General features: G+C 41.1%; 2 long non-coding RNA genes across 3 annotated transcripts in view; one reads left to right on the top strand and one right to left on the bottom strand.

Annotated features, from left to right (window-relative positions):
* The window catches only part of LOC139363930 (uncharacterized), a 49,311-nt gene that overhangs the window by 11,729 nt on the left and 11,531 nt on the right, over window positions 1–26,051 (bottom strand). The window contains exon 3 of the long non-coding RNA XR_011625173.1: window positions 820–975. This is a non-coding gene — a long non-coding RNA (uncharacterized lncRNA). The remainder of the gene's footprint in view (window positions 1–819; window positions 976–26,051) is intronic.
* Window positions 15,580–22,533, top strand: LOC139363929 (uncharacterized). Of its 2 annotated transcripts, XR_011625172.1 has the most exons (4): window positions 15,585–15,932; window positions 16,408–16,616; window positions 16,816–17,005; window positions 21,686–22,533. It is a non-coding gene; the product is annotated as an uncharacterized lncRNA (long non-coding RNA). The 2 variants fall into 2 exon arrangements; XR_011625171.1 differs by having other exon boundaries at window positions 15,580–16,616.

The raw sequence follows: 26,051 nt of genomic DNA, 5'->3' as shown, positions 1-26,051 counted from the left end.
GTTTGTCACCTGGTGTTCTCCTCTCTGTATCTTCTTTGTTTCTTTGGAGACAGGGTCTGGCCCCAACACCCAGGCTGGAGGTGCAGTGGTACAATCACCTCCACTTGACCTTGACCTCCTGTAGGTCAAGGCTCACTACAACCTTGACCTCTTGGGCTCAGGTGATCCTCCTACCTCAGCCTTCTGAGTAGCTGGGACTACAAGTGTGCATCACTATGTCTGGCTAATTTTGTATTTTTTGTAGTGGCAGGATTTCACTATTGTCTTAGTCTGTTCTCGTGCTGCTAATAAAAACATGTCTGAGACTGGGTAATTTACAAAGGAAAGGAGGTTTAACGGACTCACGATTCCATGTGGCTGGAGAGGCTTCATGATCATGGCAGAAGGTGAATGGCACATCTTACATGGCATCAGACAAGAGAGAATGAAACCAGGCAAACAGGGAAACCCCTTATAAAACCATCAACTCTCATGAGACTTATTCACTACCATGAGAACAGTATGGGGAACACCACCCCCATAATTCAGTTATCTCCCGCCAGGTCCTCCCACAACACGTGAGAATTATGGGAGCTACAATTCAAGATGAGATTTGGGCGGGGACACAGCCAAACCATCTCAGCTGTTTCCCAGGCTGCTCTTGAATTCCTAAGCTCAAGCGATCCTCCCACCTCGGCCTCCCAAAGTGCTGGGACTACAGGCCTGAGCCACCACACCTGGATTCTGTGTCTCCTTTTCTTTCTCTTATAAGAAAACCCGCCATTGACTTTAGGGCCCACCCTGATCCAGGATGATCTCACTTCCAGATCTTTACCTTACCTGTATCTGCAAAGGCACATTCGGAGCTTCCAGCTGGAAACGACCTTGGAGGAGGCATCACTCAACCCCACTGCACATGGGAGGCCCTGGCGTCCCCGAGGAGGTGCTGGTTTCTCAGAGAGGCAGCCTCTCAGCTGAGGGGAAGCGTCCACGAGGCTGGCGGAGATTGGAAATGAAAGTGAGCAGGGTTTTCACAGTGAGCCAAATAGCCTGGAGGCCAGGAGGAGAGAGAGGACCAGGAGTGATGCGACCTGGTAAAGCAGCTCCTCTCTACACACCCCTCTGGGGAATCAGTGCTGAGAGGAAACCTCGAAGGTCTTATTTCTCTACACCCTGGAATTATATGTGGCTGGCATCTTTCTGAATTTTGGGAATAGGTCTAAAATAGTGGCTCTTGGAAGCAGACAGATGAATTCGTATCTAGGTTGTGGCTGGGGCATGTCCCTTGATCATTCTGAATTGCGGTAAAACTATCCTGCAAAAATGGGGCTCCTGGTTCTTACTGACCTATCAGGCTTGGAGGATGGCGTGGGATAATGAAAGAAAGGCAGCTGCCTGCAACAGCAGCTCATTTCAGGTGCATTTCCTCTCGTTTTCTTACTGAGCCTCATTGCTTGTAAGCTCAGGCAGCCTCTCAAATTATAATTTAAGTTTAAAAATTCAAGTATAGATATTTTCAGAACATTTCCTCCTAAATACAACCCAGCCTGAGCCATCAAATTTTACGTTTTTAACCTTATCCCAAGAACCAATTTCCGAACCACCATTTAATGAATGTTAGACGAAAAGGGTTCCAATAGAGAGCAGAGAGCCCCATGCGCCCCGGAGTGAGGCTCTACGAGGGAGGAGTGCTGCTGTGCCCAGGGTCTAACCCAGAGATGCCTGTGCTGAGGGAAAGAAGATCCTCCGCATTTGTTGTAACCCCAGGTCTTATCCCTTCCTTCTTTAGAATGGATGGTTCTGCCTCTTACGCATGTTTCAGTCTCATTTCTTCCCCTTATGATAATATTCACCGTGTCTTTTGTGCTTGTTTTGAAGTAAAGACCAGGAATCCTCCTTATTTTTCTTTTATTTTTTTTTAAAGATTAAATTTAACAGGTTTTTTTTTGTTGTTGTTTGTTTGTTTTGTTTTCTTGTTTTTGAGGCAGGGTCTTGCTCTGTTGCCCATTCTGGAGTAGAGTGGCATGATCTCAGCTCATTACAACCTCTGCCTCCTGGGTTCAAGTGATTCTCATGCCTCAGCCTCCTGAGTAGCTGGGATTACATGCATGTACCACCACGCCCAGCTAATTTTTGTATTTTCAGTAGAGACAGGGACTTTATCATGTTGCCCCGGCTGGTCTTGAACTCCTGGCTTCAAGTGATCCACCTGTCTCAGTCTCCCATAGTACTGGGATTACAGGCATAAGCCAGTACCCCAGCCCAGGAATGTTGTTTAATTACATCTGATTTGTGCCGAGAAGGAGGTTTGGTGAGAAAAAGAAAGGAGATGGACTGGAAATCAGCTGCTGCTACATGCAGCCGCCTTTCCTTCATTACGCCATGTTATCCTCCAACCCAATAGGTCAGTAAGGACCAGGAGCCCCACTTTTGCAGGAGAGTTTTACTGCAATGCCAAAAGGTCAGGGGACATATCCCAGAGGATGATTTCAACATTCCTGGGAGGATAGGCTCTGTTTTCAGGAACAGTCCTTGCTCTGGTTTGGCTATCAAGTAGCAGATAATACAGATTCCTCCTCCCTGAGTCACGGACTGTGGCTTTGTGGCATCTGCTTGACCATCTTAGGAGCAGCTCTTGGGGCCCGTCCATGGCAGAAACACTTGGGCAAGGGTCCCAATATCAAGCCTAACGCAAGCACCCATGAAGCCCGGAGATCACTGCCCAGCTCCTTCCACTGCCTGGTTATGTGGTGGAGACTATGCTTTGCCTATTAATTGATGGGTAGTTTACATTGAACATAACCAAAAACTTTAGAACTTCAAGATAAACACTATCTCGATTGGAACTGCATTGCGATGAAGCATTTTATTTCAGAATTTCTTGGCTGGCCTTGGAACTATTTAAAAGGACAACACTGAAGTCAGGAAGTGAGATGTCTCCAGCTTCGTTCTTTTTTCCTCAAGATTGCTTTGGCTATTCTAGGTCTTTTGTAGTTCTATATGGATTTTAGGATTTTTTTTCTATGTCTGTAAAGAGTACCATTGAAATTTTGATAAGAATTGCATTGAATCTGTAGATCGTTTTGGCTAGTATAGGCATCTTAACAATATTAATTCTTCTAATCTACAAACATGAGGCATTTTTCCATTTATATGTGTCACTCATATTTTTTTGATCAATGTTTTATAGTTTTCAGTGTACAGGTCTTTCATCTCCTTGGTTAAATTTATTCCTAGGTATTCCATTCTTTCTGATTCTACTGTAAATGGGATTGTTTACTTGATTTCTTTTTCAGATAGTTCAACATTCATTTATACAAACGCAACTGATTTTTGTATGTTGATTTTATACCTTGCAACTTTACTGAATGTATTAGTTCTAACAATTTCTTAAGGAGTTTATATGTATAAAAAACTATAATTTAAAAGAGTATGGTACTGGAATAAAACCAGACACATACATCAACGGAACAGAATAGAGAGTCCAGAAATAAACCCAAGCATGTACAGTCAACTAACTTTCGACAAAAGCACCAAGAATACACAATAGGAAAAGACAGACACTTCAATAAGTACTGTTGAAAAACTGAAAGCCCACATGCAAAATAGACCCTTTTCTTACACCATGCACAAAAATAAACTTAAAATGGATTAATGACTTAAACATAAGCCCTGAAACCATAAAAATCCCAGTAGAAAACATAGGGGAAAATCTTTTCGACATTGGTCTTGGCAATAATTTTTTGAATTTGATGCCAAAAGCACAGGCAACAGAAGTAAAAATAAATGAGTGAGACTACAACAAACTGAAAAAGCCTCTGTACAGCAAGGAAAGAAAACAATCAACAAAATGAAAAAGCAACCTGTGGAATCGGAGGAAAGACTTGTAAACCATACAGACAATAGGGGGTTAATATTCAACATGTATTGAAACTTATAAAACTCAGTAGCAAAAAGAAAAATAAGCCAAATACCCTGATTAAAAATAGGCTAAGGATCTACATAGACATTTTTCTAGAGAACACATACAAATGGCTGACCGTTACATAAAACAATGCACGACGCGAATCATCAGGGAAATGCAAAAGAAAACCACAATGAGATGCCATCTCATGCGTTAGGATGGCTATCACAAAAACCACGAAAGAGAAGTGTTGGTGACGACGTGGAGGAAAGGAACCCTCATACACTGTGGTGGGAGCGTGACTTGGTGCAGTTATTACGGAAAACAGTGTGGAGATTCTTCAAAGTAAAATAAAAATAGAACCACCACATAAAATGCAAATCCTACTTCTGGGTACAAACAACCTAAGTGTTCATCAACAGATAAATGGATAAAGACAATACGGTATATTTGTGTTATATGTGTATGTATGTATGTGTGTGTGTGTGCACGTGTGAATGTGAGTACATATATAAGGGAATATTATTCAGCTTTAAAAAAGGATGTCTTGCCATTTACAACTCAGATGAAATGTGAGGACATTATTCTAAGTGAAATACCAGGCAGAGAAAGAAAAATACTGCATGTCTCACTTATATATGGAATAATACAAAAATTGAATTCAGTAACAGAGAGTAGAATGGTGGTTACTAGGATCTAGAATGAGGAGGAGAGAAAAAAAGGTACAAATGTTTAGTGATGAGGTAAGTACTGAAGACCTAATGTACAGCTTGGTGACATAGTTAATAAAATGTACTGTATATTGACATTGCTGAGATAGTAGATTTCAAGTGTTCTCACCACACACAAAAAATGGTAACCGTGTGAGTTGTTGAATATGTTAACTAAAAAAAAAAATTAAAATGTTTTCCTATAAAATGGCATCCTCCTAGTGCTTCCAGTAATGATAGGATTACCTGGTCTTGTCCTGGGACTGGATCTTGTCTACCAGGACACCACCTGACTTGGCTTGTTCTGATAGTTCCATTGACCCTATACCAAATTCTGATGTTGCCCTGCACTCTTCAAGGTCTGTGAAGATATGATGTGATTATTTTTAATCCTGTTCGTTTCTGAATATAGAAGACTTTTAAATATTATAGAAAACATATTCTTTGCCTCTCTAATATAAAAACTCAAAATCAGCAAATAACATGCAGATAAAAACAGTCATGGATTGGAAATAGCTGTTAACACACTTTTATTTACCTCGCAGGTCAAAAAATATATCATAATAAAACTTAAGAACTTTGGAACCAAATTATAATATAAATGTTATGTACTAAAACACTTATGACTCTTTTAAACATATTCTTATAGGAAACTTTATCGTCTCAAATCTATAGTGAAGAAAGATGACAAATTAATGAACCAAGCATTGAGTCTGAATTAGGAAAAAAAATAGTGAAACATACCAAATGGAAGAAATAAAACAATAACAAGATAAGATGTTTTTTTTTGTTTGTTTGTTTTTTTGTTTTTTTTTTTGAGACGGAGTCTCACGCTGTTGCCCAGGCTGGAGTGCAGTGGCGCGATCTCGGCTCACTGCAAGCTCCGCCTCCCGGGTTCACGCCATTCTCCTGCCTTAGCCTCCCGAGTAGCTGGGACTACAGGCGCCCACAACCGCGCCCGGCTAATTTTTTGAAATTTTTTTAGTAGAGACGGGGTTTCACCGTGGTCTCGATCTCCTGACCTTGTGATCCGCCCGCCTCGGCCTCCCAAAGTGCTGGGATTACAGGCGTGAGCCACCGCGCCCGGCCACAAGATAAGATGTTAATGAAATTTACGATAAATACCCTGAAAAAGGGTGAGCAACAAGTGTAGCTGGTGCTTTGTAAAGAATGTTTGAACACTGGCTAACCTCAGGTGAAACCAATCAAAGGCAGTTATAAATTAAAATTGAATAAAAATAGAAACATAGCTAAAGATAGAACAGAACTTAAAAGTTATAAGCCAATATCAAGAAACAATTTTATGTCGATGGCAATTTTTTAAAATAAATCACCAATATTGACACAAGGAAAAACCAAAACCTAATATAAGCCCTAGATTAATTCTCAAAACTACTCACAAAATGTACCGAGGACAAATGACTTTACTGGTGATTTTGCCAAACCTTCACAAATCAGATAACTCCTATCACGTACAAATTATTTCAGAAAATTAAAGGAGCAGGAAAACATCTCAGCATTTAGGAGGCTAGGATGGTCTAGCTCTAAACTAGACAAGGACAGTATGTGCAAGAAAAGTAAAGTCCAGTTTCAGTAAACACCATAGACCTAAACATCTTAAACAAGGTTAGCAAACCAAATTCAATTATAAATAAATATATATGCTAAATAAAATCTATATTTGATAAGCTTTGAATCTCTGTCCCTGCTCCAGTGTCATGTGAAATTGTAATCCCCAATATTGGAGGTGAGGCCCAGCGCGAGGCGACTGGATCATGGGGGCTGATTTCTCCCTTGGAACTGTGTCAAGATGGTGAGTTCTCATGAGATCTGGTTGTTTAAAAGTGTGTGGCACCTCCCCCTCACTCTCTCTTCCTCCTGTTCCAGCCATGTGAGATGGCTTTCTCCCTCTTTGCCTTCCGCCATGATTGTAAGTTTCCTGAGGCCTCCCCAGAAGCACATGCTGCTATGTTTCCTGTATAGCTTGTGGAACGGTAAGCCAATTAAATCCCTTTTCCTTATGAATTACCCAGTTTCACGTATTTCTTTATAGAAATGTGAGAATGAACTAATATGATATATAAAATATAAATACATATATATGTGTATATACATGCACACATATATATTACTTGATAAATATATATAATACATATTACATATTAATATATATTATTGTATGTATATACACAGAGAGATATAGATACATATATCCTCAGTAGAATGTATTCCAGATGGGTGGTAAATATTAGAAAATTGTGAATATACTAGTATAGATAATTCTATGTTTTGAAACCACCTAATTTTTTTCCATTACTAGGAAAATTGCTAAAAAATTGGGATGCACCCATGTGATGGAATTTTTATGGAGTAATTAAGATGACTAAATCATATCCACATATATCTACATGAATTTCTTAAAAATAATTTTAAAAATTGCTTTTCTGTTCTATTGAAATGGAAAAACATGTTGCTAAAGAAAACATTCAGAATAATTTGCCATTCATGTAAACTTAACATCACACAAAACTACTCTATTATTTATGTACATGAACACATACAATAAAAAATTTAAATGCCAGGAATGATAAACATAAATTTCAGAAAAGTAGTGATTTTTTAAAAATGGAATCAGAGATCAGTTGTAAAAGCTGGCATTAAATAATTTTTTTAAAGATTTGAAATAATTATGGTAACTAGCCAACTTTTCAATATTTTGTAACAAGGTGATGTCTAATTAGGTGTTTGCTATCTTTGTTGTTCTTGTGTATTTTAAATATTTCAATATTAAAAAATAGAAATATTAAAAATTCACATAAACTTGGGCTAACTTTTTCCTCGTTTTGTAATGGGAAGAGAGGCTGTTTGATTAACAAGATCCTTGACCATGTTGGTTGTTCTTGGAATCTAAAAAATGATGAAATGTGGCTCAGTAGTGGCTTCAGTCTGATGTGTCAATTCCATATTGTATTCATCTTCCCAGGCCTTGGATACAGGAGATGCCCCATTAAGACCCTTGGGTGATGGCTGTCATGGGCACTGCGTCCTTGCATGCAGCGTGACTTTCTTTGGGATGTGTAACACATATTCTGTGTATCTTGTACTCCTTGTCCTCTTCTCACACCTTTAAATTATAACCTCAGAAAAGTCTAGCATAAGGTCAGAGGTTTCAGATTTTTCTCCTGGCCTTGCCTCTCTTTAATAACTGGAATCCCAGCTCTACCTCCAGGCACTTGTGTTGCTCCTGCTGAAGACCTCCAGGGAATGCACTGCTGTGCAGGGGCTGGGTTGGGGCTTGGAGATGGCAGATTGTAGGACTGATTTTAAGCATTCTTTTTTAAATTAAGCCTCTACGCTGACATTTTGTTTTCTGTGTCAGTGATTGTGACCTGGGTATACCAACCCAGCCTTTGATTTGTATAAAGTGAAAGCAGGTATAAGAATATACAAACACAACAAAGGCTTGGCTTTGGGGGAAAGCTCTGCTAAGATGTCGATGCACCTAAACCATAAGCAAAACTATGTAATTGACAAGTTGTCACAATTATGGTTGGTAAGAGAGAAATTATATATCTAACATGTAATTAAAATTCTCCTTGTAAGCTTTGATGAGACCTGGAGACCAAGAAGGAAATAATCTTCTCAGTCAAACCAGCAGATCTGGTTTATAGGTCTTGTCAATAGAAAATAGGAGACATTTTTCTTTTGAGACGATGGACCCAAGTATATCCCACATCTTCAGTAGGTTACAATTTTTAGCAAGTGACAACACAAATGAATTAAGACAATTTGTATTGACTGTTGGGTAATTAGGAAGCCGTTTATTGATGACTCAGTGTGATGCATAGGCACATACTGATTTTTTAAATAAAGTAATTACATCATTCTGGTGACTCTGCCATCTCAGTTATTCAGAACCTTATAATTATTTCTTTTACTGTTGTGCACTGTATGTGGCTATAGTTCATAATTGTATTAGCCCCAGCAAAACTTGGAGATGAGTTATAAAAGTCAAATGCAAAACCAAAAGTTGTGTGTTTCTTCCTATGAGGATGGTGAGAACAAAATGTGGATTAACCTAACACCCAGTGGCTCAGGTTCGGTTCCGTCAGCATAAAGTGCAAAACAGGGACTCGCGAGCACATGATTTGCTAAGGGAGGGTTCTGCAGGAAAACATGGAAGGACACGAGTGGAGAAGAATAAGGAAAAGGAAAGAGCTCACCCATCATGTGGTACAGTCTAGCTGGAGTCTGAGCCCAGGGACAAAGCTGCAGGGCATAAATCAGCCTCTGACTTGTACCCCATTGAGTCAGAGGGGCTGGATTCTGTTCCTCATATCAATTGCTCATTGACTGTGGGTCACACTCAGGTGGGGGCTGTGTCACTTCCCGATGATGCAGTTTCAATCAATAGAGGACGATTCGTCAAAGAAAGAGGGTAGCTCCACGTCCCTCTTAGCTAACAGCCAACACATAAAACAGCTGGGCACTGGGCTGCCAGCCTGGTGAAGGGAAACTGGATGGGGGACCGCATTGTCTATGACACTCCACCTAATACAGTGTTCAAGTCTACTTATTCCTTTTATTAGCTTCACATTGCCCATGATTCCATGGAATCATGCTTTTAGGGAAACATAAAAGGAGGATTGGTGGGGAATTTTATGCACCACTGTCACAGATGGCCCTGAGGCCATCATTGAAAGTGTTTCCCTCCTCTATGACCCATGCTAAATTCCTTGCCCTCTTAACTAGTACTTTGGCTGGTCTGGGTGGATTGCATGGTGGTTGACCCAACTCTCATCCTTGATGGATCTGAAAACCTGGTGACCAAACCCTCCGCAGGCTCTGATTTCTTTATCTATCTATTATTGTTAAAACAGGGCATTGGACACTAAGAGACGCCCAGGTGGATTACCTGAGGGCGGCATCACTTAGCAGGAGTGCTGCATGGACCTTATGGCAGTCAGGGTGACATGGACTTCATGAATTAGCTACTGCTGTGCCTGATGATTTTCTAGCACAAGTAGCCCCAAGTGATCTGCAACAGCCATCGCTTCACATTGAGAAGGATTCTTTTTATTTTTCTTGTCAACAGCATCCCCCTGCCTCGGTAAAAGAACCCCTAGATTCATAATTAAGATTGGTGACAGAGCTAAAATTCTGGAGATGGGAAATATAAATTCCCCTAGTGGGGAACTGGAGTGGTGGAGAGTGGGGCCACTTCTAATCTTCTCCTTGTTTTTCAGACACAGCAATTGTACCTTTGAGGACATGACACCATGTGAAAATCATTGGTTTAATGGGAACATCCCATCTGAAGAATAGTGTTTCATCCTCACAGGCCATCATCTCCAGGCTGGAACTTCAGCTAACCTTTCAGAGGCCATTTCATCAGGCTTCCATCTCCTGGTGGCGGTATGTGGTAGGGTCAGTGGACCCAAGGTCCTGTTCCTACCGCCACAGTCCCTTTGCTGTCCGGGGGATTCCTTGGACTGGGATGACGTTACCCAGTATCCCATGTCAGTCAATCAGACTCATAGCGAGGTCTTGGGTATTATGCTGGGTGAAGCCCTGCAGGTAGGAAAGGCAAATCCAATCCCAGTAGGTGTCAAAATCAGTCTGCATGAATTGCTGCCCTTCTAGGAAGACTGGGTATGATATACTAAACTTTCCCCCAAAATGGTGGGGTGGTCTTCTTGAAGGAAGTGTGTATCAGGGGATTAGAATCAGCTTTGGTGACTGACTCATTAGACATTCAGCAATGGTGATAGGTAGATCAGCTTTAGTGAGAAGGTCCTTATGTGCCTGGCTCCATGACTAGCCCCCATCTCTACAACGTGGTTATTCCAGTTTTGACATCATTGCACAAGCACCGTGTGCCAAGTGCATGGGCTAGCTACCATCAACTGCCTGAGTCATCCTGACCACTGGCTGTTGAAGGTCTCTTCCTCAGCAGTTGTCTCTGGTGTGGGGTGTGAAGACGATCACGCTTTCCCCACTCTCACGGATTCTCACACATGTCTCTTTCTGACTTTCTAGTTCCCAGTCTTCCAATATTTCTTCTCCCAGGACCCTGGCCAACCAGCTAAGCCATTTGCCACTGTCCATGGATTTATACCCATCTTTACCTTCAGTCATTCTTTCAAACAAGTCCTGTGCCTGAGCTTCAGCTCTGTTTGTCCTCTTGCTATGGAAGATGGAGATCTCTTGCAATGATACCCAGAAGGCCCTCTCACTCTCACACATTGCTTTAAGTGACTGATGGTCCTAGACTGTCATTTCCTCTTTTTAAAATATCATTGGCACTCAGCAATAGTCACTCAATTCCATAGTCTTCTAATTATAATCTCTCCATTGTCTTCCCAATGGCAAAGATATTGCACAAATCAGAACAACCCTCTCTACTTGTGTCTCATGTCAGTTCACTATAGGTGAAAAGCATTAGCAGTTTCACTGCTTCTGTGTGCCACTGTCATTCATCCACTGACCAACAGTGATGGGTTCATTGTTGCCAACTGGATGGAAAGTGATCGCACATCGGAATCCAGTTCTTAATGTTTGCTTCTTGGGTCCAGTTTTGGTACCAACAGTCTTAGGTCAAGTTTCTAAGAAGCAGAGTCTGAGACAGAGGCTCAGGTACATATGACTGTGGAGACAATGCTCCTCAGGAAATACCTGCAAAGCAGAGAGTGACTCAGGACAGAGAAGGAGAAAGCTGGACAAGGATATGTTCTTATGGGAATCTTCTCTTGGTATCTTAGTGCATTTGGGTTGCTGTAACAAAATACCATAGACTGGGTGGCTTCCAAACAACAGATATTTATCTTTCACAGTCTTGGAGGCTGGAAGTCCAAGATGAAGTTGCTGGCAAATACAGTATCTTGCAAGGAACTGCTTCCTGGTTCATAGATGGCCTTCGTCTCACTGTAATCTCCCATGGAAGAAGGGGCAAGAGATCTCTCTAGGGTCTCTTTTATAAGGGAACTAATTTCACTCGTGAGGGCACCACCCCGTTACTTTATTGTTCCTGAAGGGCCCCAGCTCCCAATACCATCACACAGGAGATTAGGTTTCAGTATATGAATTTTGAAGGGGCATGAACATTCAGTCTGTAGTATTTGGTTTATGTGGAGACGGCTCTGGAACTTAGATCATACAGAGTTGATACCTGGTTGAGGCTGGGGTCAGTCTTTCGTACCTCATATCTGTGAACCATTGGTGATGGGCCACATAACTTCCTAGGTGAGGTGCCATTAGCAGCCAACACTCACAGTAATTGGTGGGCAGTACCAGCCTAGTAGAGAGGATATAGGTGAGGCACTACACCCACATTGTAGGTTCAAATTCTAATTCCATCACACACTGGTGGTGTAAGTTGGGCAACTTAATTCATCTCTGTGCTCTAATCTATAAAGTGCTACATAATAAACTTTCAATGTTAGTTTTTATTATTATTGTTATTTTTAATTTTGTTGGCATTGTTGTTATTTACTATTTAATAGTGATTTTCAAGATGCTGAGTATGAACAAATATTTTTAGATAAAAAATACAGTTTTACTAAGTACTGTGGAAAGGCACAATTAACAGTGACAAGGTCAGTTCTCAAATGGCCCATGTTCATTTGTTTTGGTAAGATGATACAATTGTTCAATACTCGTGCTGTGTAAAATAATTAATGGCTTGTTGAATGAAATTTCTCATTAGCTAAACATAGGAGATAAATATGAAATCTACCAACAGGTCTGGCTTATAGGTCAGAAGAGCTTGGTCCCATGCCCAGACCCATTCCTGACACACTGTAAGACCTTGGGAAGATGACATCCATCTCCATTCCCCTGTGGGTTTCATATCAAATGATGACAGGGAGGAAACTGACATCTAGGAGTGTGATCCTTACCTGGGGCTGGTCAACTGTAGGAAACAGAAATCCATTTAAGCCAGAGCAAGAAAATAGTTCTGAGTTCATCAAATCCAAAGAATGGCTTAAAAATTGTCCCAGGGAAGTTGGAAATCAAGGTTGTTTCCAGGATTTTACCATCAGGAATGTCTGTATATATCTTTGAGAATACAATTCAAATTCTAACTCTCTCAGTCTCTGAGTCTCTTAGTTCCAATCCTCAAGAACAGAATCTGATTGGCAGCCAGCCACCCAGACAGTATCTTCGCTCATGATGAGGCATTGGCCTGCCCAGGTCCAATCAGCTGCAGCTGGAGATGGCTTAGGTGGTGAATGGCAAGTTAAGCATAGCAAGGGAAATGCTGGTTACCAGCTCTGCTTTGAGACTGCACCACATGCAGTCATGAAGCTGCCTGCTTTCTTCATGGTAACCTTGTTGATAGGTATGATGACCTCATCTTGTAGATATGGAGGTTGAGGGAGATAAGATTACCTTCCAGCACTGCAGTTGGGAAGGCAAAGCTGGAATAACTCTACCTTATTTCATGCGGGGTCTATGGAAGAAAGAGTTCTTGCCCCAACACAGCTCTTCTAGGACTTGTCAATACTGGGTTTTCTTTAAAGTGGGTAACAATGATTGATCCCCATGCTGTGATGGTGGATGGTCATCACACCAGCTTGTGTGAGCAAGTGTTTCTTCTGTGTGCCTAGGAAGCTTACCTTCTGGCTATGAGGAGTCCTTGTCCACTACCAGAGAATACTGAGACAATGGCCCACGTCTCACCTTAGCCCAAGTTTCATTCTTGGGTCTCCCAAGGCAGATGTCCCCCGCATATGGGAAATCATTCTTCCAGCTTTAGCCTGGGGAAAATCAGAGCCCAGCTGTCGGAGAGCCATTAAGTGGAGCAGCTGTTCAACACATCTTTAATTAATGTCTCCATGGACAGCCCCATAATCATTCATGATGCCTCAAGTCATGTGGTCATTCTGGAATACTGCTGGGAAAACTCAACTTTTTAAATGGTCCTGCTTGATGCTTATATTGTGTAGAAAGCTCTTCAGTTCTGTTGGTTTTCTCCATCAATCTCATTATAATTGGCTCACAGTTTCCACAAATACTTCAATGTTCTGGTCTTCTAATGGGATCATTTTATTTTCCACTACTGATATGCATTTATTCTTACTTTTGATATGTACTCTTTAATTTGGTAGAATTTTGATTGAGACAAAGGCAGATATGTGAGCTCAGCTGTTTTGAAGAGATGCCCTGGACCTCAGTCTGCATTATTGATAAATGCAAGAAACCAGGCTTAGCTCTTCAATACACATGGACTTTTCTGTTTATGTGCTGTATTGTAATGGTACTTGAGGTTTTTGGTTTGTTAGTTTATTCCTTTCATGTGAGGTTCCAACAGTGGATAACAATGTGGGTAACAGTTCCAACATTTCCAACAGTGGAACCTCACAGGCACAGCCTCTGGAAAAAATGCAACATGAATTTTTGACAGTTGATCTTTTCATCTTTTATTAATGAATATATTTCTGGTTAATAAAAGTTTCAAGAAGAAAGGTAGATTCTGTTGCAGACACAATGACCAGAAAACACAGTTTCTCCTTTCTTTTTCAAGAAACCTGTACACATTGAGTGCCACGATCATATAGTAGTATGCTCTGAATGGGGAAATGCTTGGCTCCTTTGCATGTGAGAATGTAGAGATATTTTTTCTAGACAGCAGAAGAAAAGTATTTAGACGAAGCCTGTATCTTTTAGTCAACAGGAAAGTTTATCTTGAGTCAACAGTATGATATGGCTGTGAAAAAAATCAAATGTGATCTTTAACTGCAATAAGTGAAGCGCGATAGAGTTAGAACACTTTGCTCAGTGTTGGGTCCTGCACTTGCAGTTTTTTTTTTTTTTTAATCTTCAATTATTATAAGACCAATAGCCCATCATCTCCAACTAATCAAAAGAACCTTGCCATTCTCCCCCAAAACTTCTCCATTCCAAGCACAATCTCTCCTTCCTTTCTAAAGTAATTACTTCCTTGACTTTTTATAATATTCAGCTCCTTACATTTCTTCCCAGCTTATTACTCGTGCATATCCAAGTACTAAGGATTTTTGAAATGTATTTTAAATTTCTCTTAATCTTAGGGTTCCTCACCATCTCTTTTACTTCCTTACAATTTATCTGGATTTTGAGAATTGCATTCTCCTGCTGCAGTTCAACATATTCCTCTGTCCTCTGTATTTCCTGCAAATTGGCAACTGAATCCTGAGATTCCAAGAGACTCAATTCTTTCTCTGTAGCAGGTAGAATGAAGACCCCCAAAGATATCCACATTGAAAGCTCTGCAACCTGTGAATATGCTACCTTACATGGCAAAGGGGACTTCACAGATTTGATTTATTTAAGGACCTTGAGATTGAGGAGGTTATCCTGGATTATTCAAGTGGACTTCACTGGGGAGCCTCACTGGGGAACTAGACCTTTGAACTGTGAACAATTCATTTAAAATGGCTTGCATATGCTTGGAGGATTATAATTGTTTATATAATTTACATCTTATTTCGGGAATCTAGTAGCCAATTAAACTGTCTTTAGTATCAGATTCTTGCAGGAAGACATTAGCAGTGACATTTTCACTTGCTTTCTAGGAGTTGCTGTGAAAATAATTAGAGGACTGATGTATTTGCTAATCATGTGTTAGGTGGAAAAAAATGACTGCTCTTTCAAAGAATTCCTACACTAAGAAATGTACCTTTTACTTAACATTTAAAGATTCAATTTTCTCCCATCTTTTAAAATTATGAATGCTATGAAAAATAATCTAGATGGGATAAAAGAATCTTGTTGATGAAGGCAAAAGTCCCCACTTCCCTGACTTTCTCTGGTAGGGAATGATCTTTTCTCAAAAGTTTCAGCCAGGATCATCCATGGCCACTGTCCTGCGGGTCACAGAAGGAGCCTCTGAGTCACTGTCACAGGCTACCCCAGCTTCCCTCTGTCATGTACCAGCTGTGAGGCTTCAGGAGGTGACTCAGCCGCCATGTTTTCAGTATTCTTGTGGAGCAACGGTTGTGAGAGTTAACTGGTAGGGTCACGGGGCCTCTCTCCCTCACGCGTCATTGACTCTGACCACGTGATCATATTGTGCCACTTCTGGTTCCTGCTCATGGAACATGTGAGCTCAGCCGTTCTCATTCCCCTGGCACCGCCTCCATCCTGTCCTCTGTCCGTTCACTCAAAACCGTTCTTTAGAACTCCGGAGTCCCAGTGTAGCAGGACGAGCTGCAAACAAAACTCCTCACACACCGGATTATAGAAGGAGGAGGTTTTTTATTTGGCCAGGATCATCGGCAGACTTGCTTGTTAGAGCCGAGCTCTCTGAAAAAGAAATTCCTAGCCTTTCTAAGGGCTTACAGCTCTAAGGGGTCCAGGTGAAAAGGTCATGACAGATCAAGAAAGTGTGAGGAACGTGCCTGGGGGCTACATCCATCAGCTAACAGAACAAAAAGTTTTACAGTGTTTTCCATACAATGTCTGGAACTTACAGATAACACCAGTAGTTTTGGTCAGGGGTTAATATTATTAGTATTATTTTAACCACCAGGGCCAGGTGGTGGCGCCAAGGTCGTCTAGCTATTTATCTTACTTCTGTTTCTTTCCAACGTTTTGCTTTCTCTCTTTTCTCCTGTCTTATAAACTAGGGAAAAGGGGAGGTGGGGGAAAAGCTGGGAAGGACAACAGGAGAAGTGGTGGTCTCATTCCATACCAGCTCTGCAGGAAGCCTGGCTAGGGGACCCCCTACGGCAACACCCACTCTCTGGCTCGGCTGACTTAAAAGAGTACCTGGTCTTAGCCACCCCTCATGCTCTGCCCTGTGATTGTGCATGGTCTTGTCTGTCTCCACAGCTGGTCTGGAAGAATCTTGAAAGCAGGCACCTTGTTCTGCTGGATTCTGGCTGTGGCTGGATGTAATCAATGCTTGCTCAGTGAGTGAATGAGGCAGTCAACCCAATGCCTGGACCAGAGGATACAACCCTTGATCTTAACCCTTAATCTTAGCATGGAGGACTTCTGTGACTAAGGAAAGGACTCCCCCTTCAATAAATGGTGCTGAGGTAATGATAAAGTATTTAGAAGCAAATGTACTGATGTCTAAAATTTACTCTAAAATGTGTCAAAAATAAGATGGCTTGATAGTGAGATGTATGCATGGAAATTTACATATGTGATAAAATCCAAATCAATGTTTATAGTTGAAGCTAATAATATGCATACAAGTGTTTGTTTTAACATTTTTTTTCAACTTTCTTGCAGGTTGGAACACTTTCATAATAAAATATTAGGAAAAAGGAAGGTAAAGTGATGATATTTTAAGACAAACAAAAACTAGACGAATTTATCATCAACAACATGCACTAAAAATATTAAAAGAGTTTTTCAAGCAGAAGGATAATGATTAAAATTATAATGATGCAAATGTAGAAATAAATGAGCACATGAAAAGGTAAATATTTGGACAAGAATAAATCAATTTTGACTGAATAAAATAATAGTAATAGTAATTATATTATAGAATTTAATATATGTTGAATTAAATGCAAGATGGCAATACCAACAGGAAGAGGGTGAAAGAGTTAAGCCTCTAGCACTGTGGGGTGGTGGTAAAAGTATAATAAATCAAGGATGCATGTTACAAACTCTGCAGTGGTCACTAAAAGAGTGTACAACTGGTAATCAAATAGAAAGAAAAAAAGAAAAAATTTAAAGCATTTGATTCATTCAGAAGCAGACAATAAAGGAGAGAACAGGAAACATAAAATACATTGTTCAAATATTAAAACAGTAAGATGATAGAACATAAAATCAAATATATCAGTCATTCCTTTAAATATATATGCACTAAATACTCCAATTAAAATACTTGACTTGTCAGACTAAATGAAAAACTCAATTGGCCAGGCACGGTGGCTCATGCCTGTAATCCCAGCACTTTTGGAGGCCAAGGTGGGTGGATCACTTGAGCCCAGGAGTTTGAGACTAGCCTGGACAAAATGGTGAGAGCCTATCTCTACAAAAAATACAAAAATAACCTGGCATAGTATTTCCAGCTACTGGGGATGCTGAGGTGGGAGCAGTGTTTCAGCTCAAGGCTCAAGTGAGTTGAGGCTGTAGTGAGCTGTGATTGTGCCACTGCACTCCAGCCTGGGTGATAGAGTGACACCCTGTCTCAAAAAAAATAAACAAGTAAAAATTTAAAAATAAGATTGAACTATATTCTGCTGACAAGGAACATAACCATCAGAGTTGAAGAAAGTACAAAGGAAGTGTCAGGTGTGTACACTGATATTTGTAAATCTTTACTTAGTGAAACTAAAGAAGAACTAAATAAACATCATATGCCATCTTCATGGATGGATGAGATATAAAGGTGCCGATAGTCCCTGTATTAGTCTGTTCTCACACCACTATGAAGAAATACCCGAGACTGGGTAATTTGTAAAGGAAAAAAGCTTAACTGACTAACAGTTCCACATGGCTTGGGAGGCCTCAGGAAACTTATAATCATAGCAGAAGGCTAAGGAGAACCAGGCATTGTCTTAACAGGGCTGCAGTACAGAGTGAGTGCAAGCAGGTGAAATGTCAGGTGCATATAAAGCCATCAGATCTTGTGAGAACTCACTCACTGCCATGAGAGCAGCATGGGGGAAACGGCCCCCATGATTAAATTATCTCCAGCTAGTCCTGCCCTTGACACATGGGGATTATGGGGATTACAATTCAAGATGAGATTTGGGCGGGGACACAAAGCCTAACCATATCAGTTCCCAAACTCATCTATGTGTTTAAGACAATGCAATCTGATTAAGTTATTTCTTTTTTAAACGAAAAGGGGAAAATAAATTTTATGATGCTAAAATTTTAAAAGACAAAGCAGTATCAAGTTCGACAGAAATGTGTGAAGACTGGCTTTCTGTCACACTCAGGGTAGGAATGCAAATTTGCACCACTTTGCAAATCTGTTCATCAGGATCTACTCTGACCGCACCCACCCTCAACACTATGTAGGATATGTACACTATTACAATACTCTATACCTGGAAACAGTGCACCTTAAGCAGAATGGATCAACATACCTGGCATACTCACACCACAGAATACTACACAGCAATATGAGTGAATGAATTACAACCACACACAGCAATAGGGATGCTGGACTTGAGAGTGGATGGTATAGACATAGAGTTGATGGTTCGATGGCAATTTAGAAGCCCAAAATATTCAGAGTCCTCAAAAAATACACAGAACTGGATCTGCTTATTAGCTTATTTGCATTTCCTGTCATTGAAACATGTGATCGTTGATTAATTACTGACCAAGTCCACAACTTTACAATCAATGAGTCCATTTACAAGTTTTAACTGAGCACCTACTGTGTTTGAGAATTATTCCTATATAGCAGCAAACAAATTCCCTTCCACACAAAGTTTATGTTCTAGAAGATGTCATTGCTTGGAAATAAAATTGGCATATGTGTATGTGTTACTGCAAAGTAGAAAATATTCTCCAATTTTAGCTTCCTAGTCTGAGTTAATAGAATCGAAGCACCTAGAACTAATTAATAAATTTTATTTTTTTTGAGATGGAGTCTCATTCTGTCACCCAGCATGGAGTGCAGTGGTACAATCTTGGCTCACTGTAATCTCCACCTCCTGGGTTCAAGTGATTCTCCTGCCTCAGCCTCCTGGGTAGCTGGGATTACAAGTGTGTGCCACCACATCCATTTAATTTTTGTATTTTTAGTAGGGACGAGGTTTCACCATGTTGACCAGGCTGATCTCAAACTCCTGACCTCAGGTGATCCAGCTGCCTTTGCCTTTCAAAATTAATTAAATATTTTTTACTTGTCCAAGTTGACTTACCCATAATGATACTCATTGTTCCAGAAACTACTTTTGTAACTCTCATAGGCTGATTTTATATGTATTTTAATCAAATGCCTTCAGTTAAATTTTTTTCACTGGAAGAGTATTTAATTATATGAATATCATGTTTGTTTTATGCTAAGTAATAAGGTCTACCAAATAGCAGATAAAAAGGAATTTAATATTGGTAAAATGAAAAGAAACAAGTGAATGTAACACAGATGAGAAAGGCAATGGTATTAAACAGTAGTCTCCCTGAGTTGTAATATCTTCAACTCATCTTCATTATCTTGTCTGCTTGTGCAAAAATTTATGCAATGCACATATACTATTTTGTAATAAGAACTAAAGCTATTTTTAAAACCAAGAACAAAGAGACAAATATTCATGACTAGTTCTAGTTTTGAAAAGGAGCTTCCAATTATGAACAATGGGTCTACTCTTTCATTTTTAAAATGAAAAACATAATCATTCATACTTGTAGCCATGTATGCACACAATCATGCAGTCATTCACTAATTAAAAGACGTGTTTCATGTTGTTTTCTGAGGCCCATTATGAAATTAACTTCAAAGGATGAGGAGCAAGCATTTTAAACAAGAAGGCAGCTGAGGGCACTAAGAAGTGAGCCAAGAGGGTTTTCCTTCACTTTTGCTTCCAGCGGGCCACTCTCCTGGGTATCCACGATATTAATTTCAAAGGGAAGCTGTTAATTCATGCTACACTCAATGTGTCCATGTATTGTAGTGATTTTCCACATAGATCTATTCACAGTGGTGCCAAAGATTTTCTTTGCCATGTAAGCAGTTGCATCACTGCAATCCTAATACTGGCCATCCTCTTTTCTATCACTGCCCTCAGAGGCTCTGCTTGATCTCTTCCATGCAGGAAGGGTCATGAACCCCCACACCACCTGGGAATCTGCATGACTCACGGCGGTGGCTGGAGTGGCAATGTGATCAGTGGTCCTTGAAATGTGCTCTGTTTCCTGAGACACATTTTTCCCTTAAGAAAGAGGTGCTATTCACATGTTTGAAAACATTCTGCATAGGAGAATAGAGTCTACTGCAGTTAGGACACTTGAGTAGTGATTTCTATGACACCCTCCCATCGCTGGCCAGCGGAGCACTGGATGAGTAACAAGGCACAGTTCATTGTCTCGCTTATGCCCCCCTCACCTCATTATGGTGGTCACTGACTGCTGGACTCACTTGCTAACATCACCATTTAGATTTCCTGACAGAAGCCCACATGCTTCCTTTGTATTGGTTTGAGTAGCCTTTACAGTGAGCTGCGTTTCTGTGTGATATTGGACACACATTGTTTCCACGGGTATGAGGTTACATTGCTGTTTGTGTTTTGGGAAACCACCTAGCTCCAGGAATCACACACAATCTTCTGGAAGCCTCTATCCTGCAGACACACTGCTTTCTTCCCAGAACTCCCACCCATTTCTCTAAAAGTGCTGCCATGGCAAAAAAAAAAAAAAATTGATTTTGCACCCTGTTATGGAGGGAAGGGTATTTTTGAAGTTTACTCTCTCTTTTTGTGAACACAGCACAAAAAGAAAGGACTGGCATTTTGGGAGCACCTGGCCCCCTTTAGTCGGACCATCTCACTTCTACGCTGGGGGTTCCATGAACCTGACTTTGGTGGCCCAGGCCCACCTTTTCAGGGAGTTGCTGCCATAGCAGAAGGGAGGAAGCTGCTGCTGGCAGGTGGAGACCCAGGCTGTGGGTGAGTCTTCCCAACACGCATTCCTACCAGAGGCAGGAGAAGGCTTCCCCTGCACATGGCCTGGGCTGCGGGTGAGCCTTCCCAACACGCATTCCTACCGGAGGCTCAGGCTACAGGTGAGCCTTGCCAACACACTTTCCTACAGGAGGCAGGAGGAGGCTTCGCCTGGCACATGGCCTGGGCTGCGGGTGAGCCTTCCCAACACGCATTCCTACCAGAGGCCCAGGCTGCAGTGAGCCTTCCCAATACGCATTCCTTCAGGAGGCAGGAGGAGGTTTCCCCTGGCACATGGCATGGGCTGCAAGTGAGCCTTCCCATCATGCATTCCTACAGAATGCAGGAGGAAGCTTCACCTGGCACGTGGCATGGGCTACTTTTTCTCTCTGCTGTGTGTATTCGTGGCATCTCAGGGATATGACCGGACTAGTGGTCTAGCTCGGTCTATGTCTTCGAATCCAGTTGTAAGGGATTGGCATGGCAGGGTGTGCTTCACAAATAAGGTAAATATTTATTTTTCTTTTCAGGCTGGAGGAGGAAGACAAAGCATCTCACTTAGGGGTGTCTCTTAAAATAAATCATATCCATTTCTGGATCCAGCCACCTCCTGGAGGACGTGGGTCCCCTCCAGGGCAGCCCTGACTGGGTGGGACATCCAGCCGTGTAACGGTAGCTGGAAGTAGAGTCTCTTTTTCATCCTCCACATACTGAGGTGGACCCAATGACCTGCTCTTGAAAGCAGCTGTGGGCTAAGCCAGGAACAGTGTGCAGATGGGCTGCATGGCATAAAGTTCTGGGTAAGAATGAATTATTTGTAAGCACAGTGTCTCATGTTCAATTCTTGCAACACTGAAGAACTTCGACGTCTTTTCACTCTAAGGCAAAGCAATGGACTGGATGATTGCTCACAGAGTGATAATCCCTGGTTCACTAAATTAATTCAATGAGATTTAGACAATTATTATTTATATATAAATTTGATATATGCATATATATACCAAATCCCTTATTGCATATTCCAAAGGGTATCCTAATTACTTAAGCAGCTTGAAATTTAATTGTGTTGGATTTTATTTAAGCAAGTGAACCTGTTACTAAGTTTTCCAGACCTCCAACTTTTCCTTGAGTTATCTTTCAGTGTGGGCTTTTACTGACGGAGTTTGAGCAGATGGAGAAGCATGGTGCTCTCACTGGACTACGTAAGAAACTTCCTTTTGTTCAGAGAGAGCTTGTGTGAGAAATGTGACCTACAGAAGATGTGACTGGATTGTGAAGGGTTGATGCTTCTCTGGGTGACTTGAGAGCAAGTGTAGAGACAGGAAATAAACAAGGAAGATAGGAAGGTATCCATGATGGAAAAGGTGCTATCTAGATAGATTTTATAACCAAGGAGAGAGAAGAGACAGGAATTAAGAGTTACTGAGAGCTTCTAATTGCCAAGTGTTGGCTGTGTGCCTTCTATCTATTCATTCTTCAGTCCTCAGTGACACTGGAGGCACATGGACACAGCTTCCACCTGAGGTTCAGGAGAGTCTGAGTAGGAGCCTAAGGTCATACACTAAGTCCAAGGCAAGGCTCCTGCAACTCCAGATCTTGTGGCTTCCATTCTGCTCATTTCAGAGTTCATGTCCCCCAGGGCCTGTGGCCACAGCTGGGCTCCCCTTGGTGTTGTCACCACCTGCACCCAAGACTGGCAGAGCAGCAGTTCTTGGCCTTATTTTGGGCACAAAAGCAGTAGGGGATTGCTCTCACTTTAAACCAGGAAACTCAGCCCTGACAGTCCAGTTTACTGGTTCAGGAGACTCCTTAATTTGCTCTCACAGGCAAATGAGAGCGTTTCAATTTACCCCTCTGTTTTGGCTGGGCCAGAGCTTCTTAGGCAGAGATCTTGAGAGCTGAGCCTTTTCCATTCAGTTCCTGCCAATGCACTTAAGTGGACGTAGTTGAACATTTACGGAACACCGTGTATGTGCAATGTCACGCTCTTGGACTTGTTTACATGTTGTTCTCTGCCCTTACACCATGGCAGACAGCTGTCTTACCACCATCATTACTGTTAATTGAGAGAGGAACACTAATGCCCTATATTCCCTAGATTTTAGTTTACCAATTGCTTTCCTGACTGCCTTTCTTGATATAAAACTCTTCCTTAGACTCTGATCCAGAATCACTCTTTATGATGATTGGCAAAATTTTGGTCTAAAAATAAACGATCTGTAAGTAAAAACTAGACACAGTTTTAGAGTTGGGAGTAGAACTCCTTGAAAATGTTTTTGATTGCTTGTGACTGATAAATAGGATTTATAGTACTGAATTTTGGAAAATGGTATTTACCAAATTATTATCTTCGCCTTAGAAAATTGGGCTTTTTTTTTCTTTCACACCAAAACGTACTGAAAGAACAGACCTTGAGAACAAGATGAATCAGCAGAGGAAGCACACAAAGCAGAGAGAAGCTTTTACAGTGAAGGCTATTGTGGGAATTTGGTTGGTTCCTTTTGTGAGGATAATTCATCATTTTTCTTCTTTTCTTTTCTAATGTGCACAGCATTTTGTTAAATAGCATTTTGGTAAATTGCTGGTTTCCAATGTGATTACAAAATGAATTTTCTGAATTGTAACCTACCAAACATTTTTATTATTCAAGAGGCAGGTGCGTTATGAAGAGCTAGAAGTTATTATTGACCACTATCTTGCTAGCATTGGTTGGTAGTCTTAATTAGTTGGCATTACTTTGCTCTTGGCTAACATCCACCCAAGGAGGTGGTTGTGTTGTGCACCTGCGTGGGTCCCCAGTTTTTACTTCCCGTCCAATGTCTGTAAAGTCTCCAGGACCAAGGAAGGCAGAGCTCAGAGAGACACAGGCAGACTGAAGACCTTCCTGTCTTCTTGGGGTGAGCTACATTCCTGACAGTGCTCCTAGCCTAGCCATACCCATGCAAGTCCTAGGTGCTGTTAGCTCCTCCTAGGAGGCTCTTATCTGGGTGCCCTCCCAGATCTAGAAGCTAGGAAGCATGGCTACACTGGGAAGGCAGTGCAGTCATTGTTTCTACTACTTTCTTCTTGAATAGAAATAGGTTTGCCTCTAGTTGATGTGGTGCCTGTATGTAAATGAGAAACAATGTCCCCTGCATTAGAACCTGGTCTTAGGCTTGGCACACACTTGCCCATCTGTAGGCAAGTGTATGCCCAGCACAAGACCCAGCACAGGACAGGTGGATGTTGTGATGCATTGCCCAGAGCCACTTTCAGGAATGAAGCACCTCCTTCCTCAGGTGTTGGGAATGTTGCTGGGATAGAGTGCCCAGCTGCCAGCCTCCCTGGAGACTGCCTCAACCGAGGGAGGTCATGCCCTTCATGCTGTGACCTGTATTCAAGGACTGATAAATGTGCCAACTTGGAAAAATGCTGAAGGCTCACCGCAGCTTCAGGACTCCCCACAGGTGGGCTGGGACTTCTACAGACACTGCAGCATAGCCCAGTTTCTTTCTCAGCCCACTCCCTCCTATGATTTGTGATTGCAGGAGCACTAGCTAAGAAATTGTTTATGTGCTAGTCTTTATCTCAGAACCAGCTCCCTGGGAATCCAGCCTGCAACAATAAATGGGCCTCACAGGACTCACCCTACTTTCAGCGTGGAGTCTACATCTCAAAAAATCTGGTCCTTATCTCTTTCTAAAATGTAGCTTGAGTGATATTTGCCAAATGCTAGTTTGATCATGTAATCCCTTCTTGGAATCCTCCGTTGCTTTAACTTTGTTCTTAGGGACAAAGAGTAGCCTCCTTCATGTGGCTGATACGTGGTCTGACCATCAGATTTGCCAGTCATGTTAGGACGGTTTAGGAAGTACAAGAGAGACCAAAAATTATTTCATCTTATACAGTTTTTGAAATGTTTATTTGCTGAATGACAAGTTAATTTTATTACATTGGTAGACCTCTAAAATAGTTCAATAAAACTGATTAAAGGATGGTCTAAAACATGAAAATAACGTATACATTAAAGAAACATCTAATCTTCACATTAATAATCTGAATATTAAAATAAGCAGAATGGTCATTTTGGCTACATGTTTATAAACTTTATCAGGTATTTAGCGTATTTATATCTATTATTAGATCACTGGTGTTTTTCCATAGAGTTTTTTTTTTTTTTTTTTTGAGATAGAGTTTCGTTTTTATTGCCCAGGCAGGAGTGGAATGGCATGATCTTGGCTCACTGCAACCTCCGCCTCCTGGGTTCAAGCAATACTCCCACCTCAGCTTCCCGAGTAGCTGGGATTACAGGCATGTGCCACCCCGCCTGGCTAATTTTGTATTTTTAGTAGAGACATGGTTTCTCCATGTTGGTCAGGCTGGTCTCAAACTCCTGGGTCATCCGCCCGCCTTGGTCTCCCAAAGTGCTGGGATTACAGGCATGAGCCATCGTGCCTGGCCCATAGAGTATATTTTTAATAAGGTCTTATTTTTTTATAATATTTTCCAAAATTAGCTGTAATATTCTACAAAGTTGAATTTCATGGCTAACAAATTTGAAGTTACTGATGTCTTTAGTTTATTCTTCTGTACAATCATAGCATTTTTAACGGAGAGAATATTCTTAACAGGTGCTGATTCTTAAATTCCTAAAGAAGGAACCCCTCAATTCTAATTTTTATATTGAAATACATACATGTTTTAGGCCAAATCTCTTCACACTTTCTGACTTTTAACCTCCATTCAGAGTATCCATCTATGATAAATATTTTTGTAAGATAAAATTTATTAAATAAATTATCTACTTATGAACTGAATCTCTCACAGTTTGCTGGTGGGAATGCAAAATATAGGACAGTCACTTTGAAAAAGTAATTGATGGTTTCCTAGAAGGTTAAGTATACTCGCACCATCAGC

This window comes from Macaca nemestrina, chromosome 6 (assembly GCF_043159975.1).
Source record: "Macaca nemestrina isolate mMacNem1 chromosome 6, mMacNem.hap1, whole genome shotgun sequence".
In the NCBI taxonomy this organism is placed as follows: domain Eukaryota; kingdom Metazoa; phylum Chordata; class Mammalia; order Primates; family Cercopithecidae; genus Macaca; species Macaca nemestrina.
Note: the sequence above shows the minus strand (reverse complement) of the source record. Positions and strands in the feature narration are given on the sequence as shown.